A 14,364-nucleotide genomic window follows, 5' to 3' on the forward strand; every position below is an offset into this window, starting at 1 on the left:
TATTCTACATTCTACTTTGGTGAGTAGCATCTGGAGTCTTAAAAGCCTGTGAGTGGCCATCTCAGATACTCCATTGGTCTCACCCCTTCAGGAGTAAGGGAAAATGAAGAAAACTAAAGACACAAGGGAAACATTAGTCCAAAGGACTAATAGACCACAACTACCAAGACCTCCACCAGACTGAGTCCAGCACAACTAGATGGTGCCCAGCTACTACCACTTACTGCTCTGACAGGGATCACAATAGAGGTTCCCAGACAGAGCTGGAGAAAACTATAGAAGAAAATCCTAACTCAAAAAAAAAGACCAGACTTACTGGCTTGACAGAGACTAGAGAAACCCCGAGAGTATGGCCCCTGGACACCCTTTTAACCCAGTATGAAGTCACTCTGAAGGTTTACCTTTTAGCCAAAGATTAGACAGACCCTTAGGACAAAACAAGACTAAAGGGGCACACCAGCACAGTGGCAAGGACTAGAAGGCAGGAGGGGACAGTAAAGCCAATAATAGGAAACCCAATGTCAAGAAGGGAGAGTATTGACATGTCACGGGGTTGTTAACCAATGTCATAAAATAACATATGTACTAACTGTTTAATGAGAAGCTAGTTTGTTCTGTAAACCTTCATCTGGAGTTCAATAAAAAATAAAAAACTCTATGGAACACAGTTGTACTTTGACATGCATGGGGTTGTCATAAGTTGGAATCGACTTGATTGCAATCAGCAAAAACAATATCTTTAATTACTTCTAGCTAGCCAATCTAGTGTTCTATAGCTTCATCTTCAAATCCTTATTATTTTTACACAAATAATGTAGGAAATCTGAACTTCAGTTCTATTAAGTCAAAGACAACTTCCCAAATTGCTCATTTTTAACTAAAGAAGAGCAAGAGAAATTATTTTTTCAGATGTCAGGTAATCATTACAGGCCCATTAATGTAACAAATGTCTTATTAGATTGCTGAAAAAATTTTAGGTTCCTACAAAATGCTGTTCAGCAACAAATTACTGTAATGCAAACAAGGTGCTTATCAGGTTCTCTGAGATGCAGTTCTAAATTGGGAGAATGGAAAATCAATGTGGACCATATTCAATGACTATGTAATTACAAACTCATGAAATTATAACTCTTTCCAGGAAACCAATACATCATTGTATCTCTTTACATATAATAGAAGTTTAAATGTGTTGCTCTATTTGATTTAATTCATATTACCTAAAACCTTATCCTGTAGCTGATGTCTGGATATTCACAAAAAGAAATATAATTGGTTTAAAAAGGTAGTTACACAAAAAGAAAGTACATGTGGGCATCCCTAAACTCAAGGAATAATAAATTTTGAAAAAAATTAAAAAAAAAAAAAAACAGCCTTGGAGCAGTCAGCAGGAGACTCAAGTCTGCCCAAAGCCCCTGGAAAAAGTCACTGGGCTTGATGGGCACCATAGTAACATGGTTCCTTGGGAGCCCCTTGGAATTGTATGCAAAAATGTCTCCTCATACACCAATGTTCATTGCAGCACCTTTCACAATAGCCAAAAGGTGGATACAACCCAAGTGTCCACCAATAGATGAATGGATAAACAAAATGTAGTGCATACACACAAGGGAATACTACACAGCTATAAAGAGAAATGAAGTCTTGATACATGCTACAACTTGAATGAACCTTAAAGACATTTTGCAAAGTAAAAGAAACCAGGCACAAAAGGGCAAATATTGTATGATCCCACTTATATGAAATAGGTGGGGCAAACAGTTAAGCACTCAACTACTGGTTAAAAGGTTGGCAGTTCAAACCCACCCAGAGGTGCCTTGGAAAACAGGCCTGGCGATCTGCTTTCAAAAGGTCACAGCCTTGAAAATCCTGTGGAGCAATTCCACTCTGCACACATGGGATCACCATGAGTCAGAGCTGACTCAATGGCAAATAACAACATAGAAACCAAAGTTTACTAATGGTTGTCACGGATGGGAGGAAGGGAGGCAGAGAGAGTCTTACTTTAGGGGCCACTGAATTTCTCTTAATGGTGCTGGAATAATTTGGAAACAAACAGTAGTGATGGTTGCACAATACAATGATTGCAACAAATGTCACTGAACTGTATATGTAAAAAAATGTTGAATTGGCAAACATTTTGTTTTATATATAATTTTACCACAATAAAACAATTTTTTAAAATGTTGTCTCATATTTGTTGTGGTAAATTTCTGGGATTTTGAATTTGTGCAACCACAAATGATTAAGAGTTTGTGAGAAGAGGTCAGAGGTGAGGGGGGCAAGAAACATGTGTGGATGGGAACTCAGCCCAGGTGACCCTTGGGCCTTCTATGCATTCCAGAGGATCAATTCTCTGTGTTCTGTAGGCAGCTGGCAAGTAGCGATCCTCCGAATTTGACTGATTCACAGTCCCTGGGTGGGTCATTGGAACTCCCTCTGCCTTTATAGTTGCCTGATCTATAAAATGAGCATTAATCATTACGTCTACCTTTCCCAAAGGAGGCTACATACCAGACAAGGGCTACAGTGGGGTTGGGATCTAGATCTTCAAGTCAGAAGCGAGGAACAGGATGGTTGCTTTGACTAGAGATGTAGTAGTTAGTTGCTGTCCAGTCAGCGCAAATTCTTGGCAACCCTATTTACAACAGAACCAAATGTTGTCCAGTTCTGTGCCATCTTCACAATCATTGTTATCTCTGAGCCCATTGTTGTGGCCACTGTGTATTTTGAGGAACTTCCAACCCTGGGGTCCATCTTCCAGCACTATGTCGGACAATGTTCTCTTATAATCCATAGAGTTTTCATTAGCTGATTTTCCCAAGTAGATCTCAAGGTCTTTCTTCCTAGTGTGTCTTGGTCTGGAAACTCCACTGAAGCCCACCCACTATGGGTGACCCTGCTGGTATTTGAAATACCAGTGGTATAGCTTCCAGCATCACAGCATCATGCAAGCCCCCACAGTATGACACACAGATGGGTGGTGGTTTGACTGGAAGGAACATGGTGTATTTCTCAACCTGGTGCTTGACCCTTAATGGTCCCTCAATAAACATTTGCTCAATATGAACTCCTAAAAAGCAGTCAGTTCAAATGACCTCCTGAGAAAGGACAAGAGTTATAGAGTAACCCCCAAGTTGCATAATGTATTTTCTTTTAACAAGAAGTTTTGTTTGAAAAAGTAATGAAAATGTTGGGAATCCACTGAGTGTGGCATGCTAGCCGTTCTTTATCTCATCGCTTGTTTTTAAGTTGTTCCTTTTACCACTTACTGTCTGCTAATTAAGTCCCTAAGCTCCATTTTCTGGATTCTAATAGGTGCCAGCAGTCACCATGCAATATAGGCAAAGGGACCCTGGCAGGACCACCATGTCTCACCTTTTTCCACCTACTTTAGGATCTCTGAGTTCCTACCCTCTGAAACTCTATCCATTTCCCACCTGGCCTGGAGCTGGAGGACTTCTGGGTCTCTGCCACACCACGTGGAAGCAGAGAGGGCCTCTGTCGAAGTGGGGCAGCCTGGACTTCCTCCCAAATATGTATTGCCTGCCTGGTCCCCCTTCAGCATCTCCATGCTGCCTTCATTTCACCCTTCACCACTGTCGCCTTCCACACATGAAGTCTAGATGAGGAACGCGATGCAAAAGGCCCTCAATTTTCAACCTTCACTTCAACTTGCATAATCCTCCTTCCAGGATATATAGCCAGACAGCAAAGTTCTGTTGCCACCTCATAACACCCCATACACCTCCAACACCTGTTTGAAAGGAGCAAGGAAAGGTAGAGGAAATCAGAAAGACTGAACTCAAAAAAGTTCAAGTTCCCCAAAGGAAACTGAGAAGCTGTTGAATAAATCAAGAAAGCCTGACATGGACACCCCAGATCCTACCATCTGGCCTCTAGCTCAACATCTCTGGGTTTTGACCTCTCTAATGAGCCCCTAGGCATCCAAAGAGGTCAGACATGAGCAACTGAAAGATGGAAAGTATGAACAGAGCAGGCAGGAAGCAAAGTCTTTGTAAGTAAAGATGAATCACTCAAGCCTGAAACCCTAGATGCTCTTTCACATTCACTCCCGCCTTTGATCCATCATCAAGGCCAGTCCATTTCTACTGCAAAATACATCTCTGGTTTGCCTATTTCTAGCTATATCTACTGGTGAGAAGGGTTGAATTGTGTCCCCCAACGAGATATGTTGAATTCCTAATCCTTGTACCCGTGAATGTGACCTTGTTTGAGAACAGAGTCTTTGAAGATGCTATCAGTTAAATTAACACAAGGAGCTCCTGGGTGGTGCATATGGTTAGGCGACAGACTACTAACCAAAAGGTTAGCAGTTCAAACTCACCCAGAGGCTCCTCAGAAGAAAGGCCTGGAAATCTTCCAAAACCCCTATGGGGCAGTTCTACTCTGCACATATGGGGCTGCCATGAGTTGGAATCGACTCGATGGCAACTAACAACAAGAAGTTAAGATGCCATGAGGTCTTACTGGAGTAGATTGTGTCCTAATCCTAATCCCTTCTGACTGGTGTCCTATAAAAGAAAAAAACAAACACAGAGACAGAGGCACACAGGGAGAAGGTGTCATGTGAAGATGCAGGAAAGGAACAACAGAAGAAGAAGAGGAGTCAGAAATAGTAGGAGAATATGGAATGTGTGGCTAATTGCCTCCATGAAAAACTGCCTGTTTTGCAATGAAACCAAAAGTACTGAATGGTGCCTGGCTACCATTATCGAACATTCTGATGAAAGATTCCATAGAAGAATCTTGATCAAACAGGGGAAAATGCTGAACAGAATTCCAAATTCTCATGGACTCAGACTTCCTGGAGCCATAAATGTTGGTAGAAACCCCCGACATAATCTTTAAACCTTAAACCAAAAATATCTCCCAAAGACTTCTTAAAACCAAACAAGAGTTTAGCTTAATTGGCAAAAAAAAAAAAAAAAGTCTGCCTTGAGCATTATGCTCTTTTAACAACCATGTTTATGGCATCAAATTGAAAACAGCAACTTGAGAGATTAGACAGGAAATTTAGGAAGCAGTGAATTTATGTTAATGGGGAGGAACAACTTAGAAAAAGAGGGTGACAATGATTACACAACTCAAAGAATGTAATCAGTGTCACTAAATGGTACTTGTAGAAACTGTGGAATTGATATATGTTTTTCTGTGTATATTCTCAACAACAACAACAAAATAAATAAAATTATATTAAAAAAAATATTACAGCCTACGAAACCCTATGGGGCAATTTTACTGTACTTGGAATCACCTTGAAGACACCTAACGACAACAGTGAGGAAACCGAGGTTGAAAATGAAGTCACTAAACAGATACATACAAATAAACAGGAAAATATGTGGTGGTCAGAAGAGCAATGATGAGAGTAAATCAGTGAAGTGATAGTGAGTGATGGAGAATCGTTTAAGGTGGTGGGTCAACAAGGAACTCTCTGAGGAGGTCATATTCTTGCTGAGTCTTGAATAACAAGAAAGAGCTGCGAGAGTATGCAGTAACGTATTAACCCAGACAGGTTGTCCAAATCCTGCACATTCCAAAGAAAGGACTCGGAGCCTTGGGCAATACCAGTTTTTGTTAACGATGTGATTTATAGTAGGGATCTTTGGTTACACTGTATCAGTATGACCTCTGAAGGGCCTGAAGATTGAATAACTAAGGTCAGCCGCATGGGCACTCCATGCCTACATCACCAAGCCCCCAAAAAACCATGGACCCCAAGGCTCAGGTGAACTTCCCAGCATGGCAATATGCTGTACATGTTGTCATACATAATTGCTGGGAGAATTAAACACTACCTGTACATTTTCACTGGGAAAGAACAACTGGAGTTTTTTCTGGTATTTCCTAGACCTTTCCCCATAGGTCTTTTACCTTTACTGATTTTAATCTGTTTAATCCTTTTGCTTTAATAAACCATTACCATGAGTATAACAGCTTTTTCTGAGTTCTGTGAGTCCTTATAGTGAAACATTGAACCTGATGGTAGTCTTGGGGAACTCTGATACAGAGAAATACTTGAGGAAGAATATTCCATGCAAAAGGCAAACCACCAACTCACTGTCAATAGGGAGGACTCCATGCTCAGAGATCCCAATGCTGTAAAATCTCTTACTAAATGCACTTTAGAGACAATCTTCAAGATATGTTTCAACAGTTTGCACATGTTCTTTCATTTCCTTCCCAGATAAATTCACCTGAGTAAAGATCCACCATGGGGGACCTCGATAATTCAGTGGTAGAATTCTCATTTTCCATGCAGGAGACCTGGGTTTGATTCCTGCCCAATGCACCTCATGCGCAGCCACCACCAGTCTGTCAATGAAGGCTTGCATGTTGCTATAATGTTGAACAGATTCCAGTGGAGCTTCCAGACTAAGACGGACTACTTCCAAAAATCAGCCTATGAAAACCCTATGGATCACAATGGTCCCATCTGCAACTGACAGTGTAGACCTGGGCAGTGATTTGTTCCATTGTGCATGGGGTCACCATGAGTCAGGGACTGACTCGAACGCAGATAACAACAAACATCACAAAGATTCATCATTTTCCACCTACATAGTGATTTCTATCTTTGTCTCAATTTGGATTGCTTCAGCGAAAATTATCACTAATTTTCGCACAAGGAAGTATATATTATTGTTTATGAAATAATTAAGCAAAATGCAATAAAGCATTCAAATAATGATGCAAACATGCCCTGCTGGTCAGAAAACAAAGGCGGCACTTCTCCACTGACCTGGCAGGGAGCACCACCAAGCAATAGATCAAAACGTACTTTTATCAGGTGCCAAATGGAAGTTAGGACTCAGTGTAAGAGAAGGAAGTCCATTAGGGATGTCATTGAGTAGTGTACGAAAGTGTGGGTGAAACAAGGTCAAACCTACAGAAATAAGTGGGAGGAATGGGAGATGGAGGGTCATTGACCTCAAAAGATGTCAGCCACCACTGGCTCTTCCCTGCTCCGGTCTCTTTAGGTCTCCTGCTTTACCTTCTTTGGAAGGATCTCTGAACACAGATGCTCACACCCAAGATCCCTCAGTAACACAATTGGTTAAGCACTCAGCTGCTAACCTAAAGGTTGGTGGTTCAACTGATTCCTCAGAAGGAAGGCCTGGCAATCTGCTTCTGAAAAGTCATAGCCTTGACTTTTAGCTCAGTTTCACTTTGCAACACAGGGATTTGTCATGAGTCGAGATCAACAGAATGACAACTGGTTTGGTTTTTTTGGTTTGGGTGTTGCAAACTGTTAATTTTCTGGCTGCTAACTGAAAGGTTGTAGGTTCAAGTCCACCCAGAGGCACCTCAGAAGAAAGAACTGGTGATGTATTTCTGAAAAATCAATCATTGAAAACCCTATGGAGCACAATTCTACTCTGACACACAAGGGGTCTCTGAGTCAGGGTTGACTTGACAATAACTGGTTTGTTTGTTTGTTTTTCTTTGTTTGAACCACATACATGGTCCACGCTGGCCTCTGGAATTCTGCTGCCCCAGTGGACTATCAGTCAGCAGTAACTGTTCACCCCATGGAGGCTGAACTTCTCTGCCAATGCTTCAAGTTCTGGCAGGATTCCACATTAAAAGATTGACCCATGCTGTGCGAGCTATGATGACTTGTCTAGTGGGTTAAAGATTAGATATTGTCTCTTTATCTCACCGGCTCAGGCTGCCTCGGGTCTGGGATGCTAGAGTGAGTTAGAACTGTTTGCTTCCTTACAAGGCTGCTGACTAAAACCGGCAGGATTTCACTTGAATTTGAAGGTTTCTGCAGTTAAGCCAAGCATCCTCTTGGCTCTGTAGAGCCAGGTTCAACTCCCAGGAAATACTTATCTCCAACTACTGCAATAACATCCATCAAAAGCTTCCACATTCATACAAGCCCAGATGAGTATCTGATGCATCCATGCATTTAGCGAATGTTTTCCTACAGTCTCCTGGGCTCTGGCTGCTCTATTAGGCACCAAGAGGGGGTCACAAAGGATTGTTGTTGTTGTTGTTGTTAGGTGCTGTTGAGTCAGTTCTGAGTCAGAGTGACCCTATGTACAACAGAATGAAACAATGCCCGATCCTGCACCATCCCACAATTGTTGCTATATTTGAGCCCATTGTTGTAGCCACTGTGTCAATCCATCTTATTGAGGGTCTTCCTCTTTTTCAATGACCCTTTACTTTACCAAGCATCATGTCCTTCTACAGGAACTGGTCCCTCTTGATAACATTTCAAAGTACTTGAGACAAAGGCTCACATTCTTCACTTCTGTACATCTTCCAAGACAGAGTTCTTCATTCTTCTGGCAGTCCATGGTATATTGAATAGTCTTGGCCAACACCATAATTCAAAGAAATCAATTTTTTGGTCTTTCTTATTCATTGATCAGCTTTTGCATACATATGAGGCAGTTGAAAATACCATGGCTTGGGTCAGGTTTTCAATGGCCAATTTTTTTAAAAGTAGATCGCCAGGTCCTTCTTCCTAGTCTGTCAGTCTGCAAGCTCCGCTGAAAACTTGTCCACCATGGGTGATACTGCTGGTATTTGAAATACTGGTGGCATAGCTTCCAGTATCACAGCAACATGCAAGCCATCATAGCACAATAAACTGATAGAGGAGTGGTGGCACAAAGGATTAGAGAAATAGAATGACAGAAAGGTATGATACATTCTCAAACTCAAACCAAAGAGCATGCACTTTTGGGATTTTAAATATTGATATAATTCACTCATGTATTCATTCAACACCTATTTATTGAGTGGCAGGCATTATAGTAAAAGTTGGACCTACTGAGTGGAAGAAAACAAGCAATTTTCCTGCCTTCACAGAACTTGCATAGAGCTAATAATTTAAAAAAAAAGTTGCCATTGAGTTGACCCCAACTTATGGTGACCCTATGTGTTGCAGGATAGAACAGTGCTCCACAGAATTTTTAATGGCTATGATCTTTTGAAAGTAGACCACCAAGCCTTTCTTACAAGGCGTCTCCAAGTGGATTCAAACCTCCAACCTTCAGGTTAGTAGCCGAGTGCTTAATTAACTGTTTTTGCCACCCAGGGGCACCTATAGAACTAATAGGTAAATTAGTAATAGTAATTAGAACAGTAACCACAAAGCTTATGTTGACTGAGTGGGGTGTTAAACACCTTTATCCCATTACATCCTCATTGAGATAGGTGATCTCCATTGAGAGACTTACAGTTAGAGAAACTAAAGGACTAATAATTTAAAGAGCTGGGACTCCCAGAAGTGTTTTTGGTGAGTGATTTTTTTTAACATTTGAAACCATTTTGGAATTTTATGGCTTCTGACAGCCCTCTTTCTTCTTGGATGTTTCTTGGCTGTATTTGACATTTCCTCAGGTGAAGTTTCATAAGACATTTAAGGTTAAATGTGGAATATTGGATAATATTCACATGTTTCCCCATGGGCTGCTGATAATAAAGTAACATTTTTTTTAATCAAACAATTTGCCAAGTTCACATAACACTTAAGTGGCAGAGTCAGGCCTTAGATCCGAGTTGGTCTGATCCACTGCTCATTCTCTTAACCACGACACTGAAAAATTAATCACAAAAAGTCCATTTGCCTCAGCCAGAAACCTGAATTCACTCCAATTGCTAGGACAGAAGTAAAGGTACTAATTTCATTCTCTTCACTTGGGTCTTAGATTATGCTGCAATGCAGCATGATCGTATTTTTGAATTATTAATCAATGCCTCTTTTTTGTCTTTTTTTAAAATTGGGCTAAAATTCATGTAACAATTGAAAATAAACCATTTTAAAGTGAACAATTCAGTGGCATTTCACACATTTACAATGTTGTGTAACCACCACTCACTAGTTCTGAAACATAACGAATGGCTTTTTCATTCCTAATATTTCCTTCAACCTTGTTTTGGATTCCTCCAAGAACAAATGACAATACAGAAATGCAGAAAGAACCTGTTTGTTCAACCTCTGTCTGAACAAAGCCTGGTGTGTCGCTGGCCCTCTGTCTAGGGCTCAGTGTTAATTTCACTCCTCTTAGCAGTTTACTTTGCTTTTTAGATCAATTTTCTTATGTTTTTAATTAATTTTTAGCTTAATTAGTTTGATTTTTAAAGGGCATGCAGTGCTTCCAAAGGATTTGTCAGTACAAAAACGAATAAAGACTCAATCTAATAAAATTAAACCATTTTTAGTCACTGTCGTCAGGTGCTCCCTGCACCCAAAGAAGGCAGGTGGAAAAGATGGGTCTGCACTGGGGAGAACAAAGGCCCGGGACCTCCTGAGCCTGGAAACAAGAAGGAAGGTATCCCAGGAGGCCCTGTGCCCTCAAAACCAAGAAAGGTAAGAGGCCATTTTATAATGCTCTTAGGTTCTAGGAGTCTGGAATTTCTACAGCTCAGCACTGATGGCTTCTCACTACTTCACCATATCTGGGGCCTCAACTGGAGGATGGTGCTGGAAACATCCAGAGGCAACTTTTCTCATACGTCTGGTGGTTGATGCTGGCTGTTGGCTCAGACCTTAGCATGGCTGTCAGCAGGAACACCTATGGTTGACTTCCCCATGTGGACTCTCTGAGCTTAGGCTTCCTCACAGCATGGTGGCTGCATTCCAAGTGCAAGTGTCCCATGAGAAGTTGGTGAAACAGTCATATATTTATGACCTAGTCATAAATGACATAGCATCACTGCTGTTGTGCTCCATTGGCTGAGGCCATTGCAAAGGTCCACCTAGGATCAAGGAGAGGGGACCTTGACGGAGGGAGGCAAGGTGCTAGGAGAATACATGGGACAAGAAATATTGTCACAGCCATCTTTGGAAAACATAATCTTCCACACCAGCTGATCTACTCAAGGGTTGGTCACTTTCTGTACCTCAGGAACCTCAAAGCAGTCCCTCAAGAGAGCCATCTCCTCACAAGGGAACTGAAGGCTACTTCAGAAAGCTAAACCTCAGGATTTGCTTCAGCCCCAACCAGCATCAGTCTGTGACATGATGGAGAAGTAAACTTCACTGTAGTAAGCGGCCAAGACCTTGGGGTTTATCTGTTACATCAGCTAGCAGTGCTTACTCTGACTAATAAAACCATCTTAAACTAAAAGCCATGCTGGCCTTGGCTTTCTCACAAGGTTGTAGAGCAAATACACACCCCTGCAAGATTCATCACCCTAAGACACTGCTTTAACTCTCACAATAACCAATGTGTGTCCAGTTTCACTATGTGCAAAGTGCTTTCATCACCTGCTCTCTCTTAATCCAGGTAACTATCCTCAAGCCAAGACATGTTAACTTCACCTCCCAAATTCCTCCTGAATCCACCCACTTCTCTCCATCTTCACAGTCACTTCCTGGTCCAGGCTATCATCCTCTTCATCATGTTTTCTCACACGGACCACAACAGGAGGCTTCTAACAAGTCTCCACACATATGTCCTTGTTATGGATTGAATCATGTCCCAAAAAATATGTGTTAGAAATCTTAACCCCCTATATATTTACGGAACCCTGGTGGCACAGTGGTTAAGAGCTACAGCCAGCTACAGCTGCTAACCAAAATGTTGGTAGTTCAAATCCACCAGATGCTCCTTGGAAACTCTATGGGGCAGTTCTACTCCGTACTGTAGTGTCACTATGAGTCAGAATCGACTCAAGGGCAATGGGTTTATATATTTATAGTTCCACTTGGGAAAGGATTTTCTTTGTTATGTTAATAAGATAGGATGACTGTAAGATATGTCTTAATCTCTTTCGAGATATAAAAAAGATTAAACAAGCAAGTGAGCAAGCAGAGATGGGGGAAGTGAGATGTCAAGCCACATGAAGATCGCCAAGGAGTGGAAGCTCAAAAGAGACAAAGACCTTCCTTCAGAGGTAACAGAGAGAAAAAGCCTTCTCCTAGAGCCAGCACCTTGAATTTGGACTTCTAGCCTCCTAACAGTGAGAAAATAATTTTCTGTTTTTAAAGTAATCCACTTGTGGTATTTCTGTTATGGCAGCAGTAGGTAATTAAGATAGTTCTGTTCCTTATTCCTCTGACTCCTTGCTTACAACCATCAATGGCTCCCATTTTTTAATCCTAACCATATCTACCAGGTTCCACCTGGTCTGAGCACTGCCAGGTTCTTCTGCTTAATTTCCTGTTCCCTTCCCCCTCACTTCCAGGCCACCATCCCCTTCGCCCTTCTCTCAGTTCCTCTGAGTCTCCTCAGTTGTGCCAGCCACATTTCAATGGCTCAGTAGCCACTTGTGGCCAGTGTCTACCACAGTGGACAGTGCTGCTCCCACCCACATCACCTGGGGAAGCTCTCGTACCAGGGGGTTCATAAAGAAAGGACACAGAGTGATGGATGAGGGGGAGAGGAGAATGGGGAAAAGCTGCTTAATGGGTTGTTGTGTGGTTAAGTGCTGTCGAGTCAGTTCCAACTCATAGCACCACTATGTATAACAAAATGAAACGTCATCTGGTCCTGTATTCTTTCCATGATCTGTTGTGGATCAGACCACTGTAATCCATGTTGTTGTTGTTTTTATTGTTAGGTGCTGTTGAGTCAGTTCCAACTCATAGCAACCCCTATATAACAGAACAAAAAGTTGCCTGGTCCTTCACCATCCTCACAAAAGTTGCTATGTTTGAGCCCATTGTTGTAGCCACTGTGTCAATCCATCTCACTGGGGGTCTTCCTTTCTCACTGACCCTCTACTTTACCAAGCATGATGTCCTTCTCCAGGGATTGGTCTCACCTGACGACATGTTCAAAGTACTTGAGACGAATTCTCACCCTCCTCACTTCTAAGGAGCATTCTGGCTGTATTTCTTCCAAGACAGACTTGTTAGTTCTTCTGGCAGTTCATGGTACATTCAATATTCTTCACCAGCTTAATGGGTATGGAGTGATAAACCACGTAATGAGTATGAGGTGTTACTTTAAGGTGATGAAAACTTTTAGAACTAGATAGAGGTGGTTGTTGCACAACATTGTGAATGTACTGCATACCACTGAATTGTTCACTATAAAATGGTTCATTTTATGTTGTGTCAATTTCACCTCAAAAAACACCCTTAAAAATTTAAATTAATAAAAATTAAATATAAAGTGAAATTCAGTTCCTCAGCCACACCAGCCATAATCCACATGTGGCTCAGATACAGACATTTCTACTGTGAAAGAAGGATCTGCTGTGCGGGGCTGCTCTAAACCCTTTGCCTGTTTTATTTTTCTTCATAGTAAGTATTGCAACCTGTAAGAGTTCTATTTATTTGTTGTCTCCTTCACCAGAATAGAAGCTCCATGAAGGCAAGAGCCTTGCCCATCTTGTTCCCAGCTCTGTCCCCAAAGGGTATATTTGTTGAATGAAAGAATGATATTTTTAAATTAGTTACTTGTTGTGTGCCTTCAAGTAAATTCCAATTCATAGTGACCCCATGTGACAGAGTAGAACTTCCCCATAGGGTTTCCTAGGCTGTAATCTTAATGGAAGCAGATAGCCAGGTCTTTCTCTCAAAGAGCCACTGAGTAGATTCAAATCACCGATCTTTCATTTAGCAGCAAAGTGCTTAACCATTACACCACCAAGATTCCTTATACATATCTTTACATGGATTTTTAAAAATCCAAAAAAAGGAGAGGTGTCCCCAAGCATGGTGCTATAGTGTTATCTAGTGTTCCTAAGGACAAAAAGGCTGTAGTGTACCTTAGGGAGCTTAGCTTCATTCACACTTCAGTTATAGTGATATTGGTCATGAGTTCAGTGTTGGTGAATCCACAATATATATTAAATTTTAAAAAAAGTTACCTTCAAGTCGATTCCAACTCGTGGCAACCCTATGTGTGTCAGAGTAGAACTGTGCTCCATAAGGATTTCAATGCTGATTTTTCAGAAGTAGATCACACGGCCTTTCTTCCTTGCCACCCCTGGGTGGGCTCAAACAACCAACTTTCAGTTAGCAGCCAAGCCCTTAACCATTTGCGCCACATTATATAATGTGCCTTTAAACAGAAACACATGAAAAACAAGGTTATGTATTGATCAGCTGACAAAAATATTATGATCAGAAGCTCACAGGAACTTAATCCTGTATTTCCCCTGGAGCAGTAGTTCAGAATTTGCTAATTCAGTGTTCACGGCAACTTAATAGACCATGACCACTGCAAATAATGAGAAATCATCTGTATTATAAAATACATAGTTATCATTTGAAATCACCAATGAGAAATTCTAGCCCTTGTCATGATGTCTGTAGTAGTTTACAGTGTCCAAAGCCCTTTGCACATGAAATATCCCATGAACCACACCTTCTCTGTTACCCCATCTGGTGGCAGATTTGACCTTGTGCCCCAAGGTTGCCCAAGGCAA

The 14,364-nt window shown here is 41.4% G+C and overlaps 1 protein-coding gene across 1 annotated transcript in view; it reads right to left on the reverse strand.

Annotated features, from left to right (window-relative positions):
* LOC101344770 (cytochrome P450 3A4-like) overlaps window positions 1-13,838 on the reverse strand; it is a 69,235-nt gene extending 55,397 nt beyond the window's left edge. Inside the window, exon 1 of the mRNA XM_004391082.2 lies at window positions 13,804-13,838. The gene's annotated coding sequence lies outside the window, so the exon portion shown is untranslated. The remainder of the gene's footprint in view (window positions 1-13,803) is intronic.
* Window positions 13,839-14,364: the final 526 nt, after the last annotated feature.

Source organism: Trichechus manatus, unplaced genomic scaffold (assembly GCF_000243295.1).
Source record: "Trichechus manatus latirostris isolate Lorelei unplaced genomic scaffold, TriManLat1.0 scaffold00454, whole genome shotgun sequence".
NCBI classification, from domain to species: Eukaryota; Metazoa; Chordata; class Mammalia; order Sirenia; family Trichechidae; genus Trichechus; species Trichechus manatus.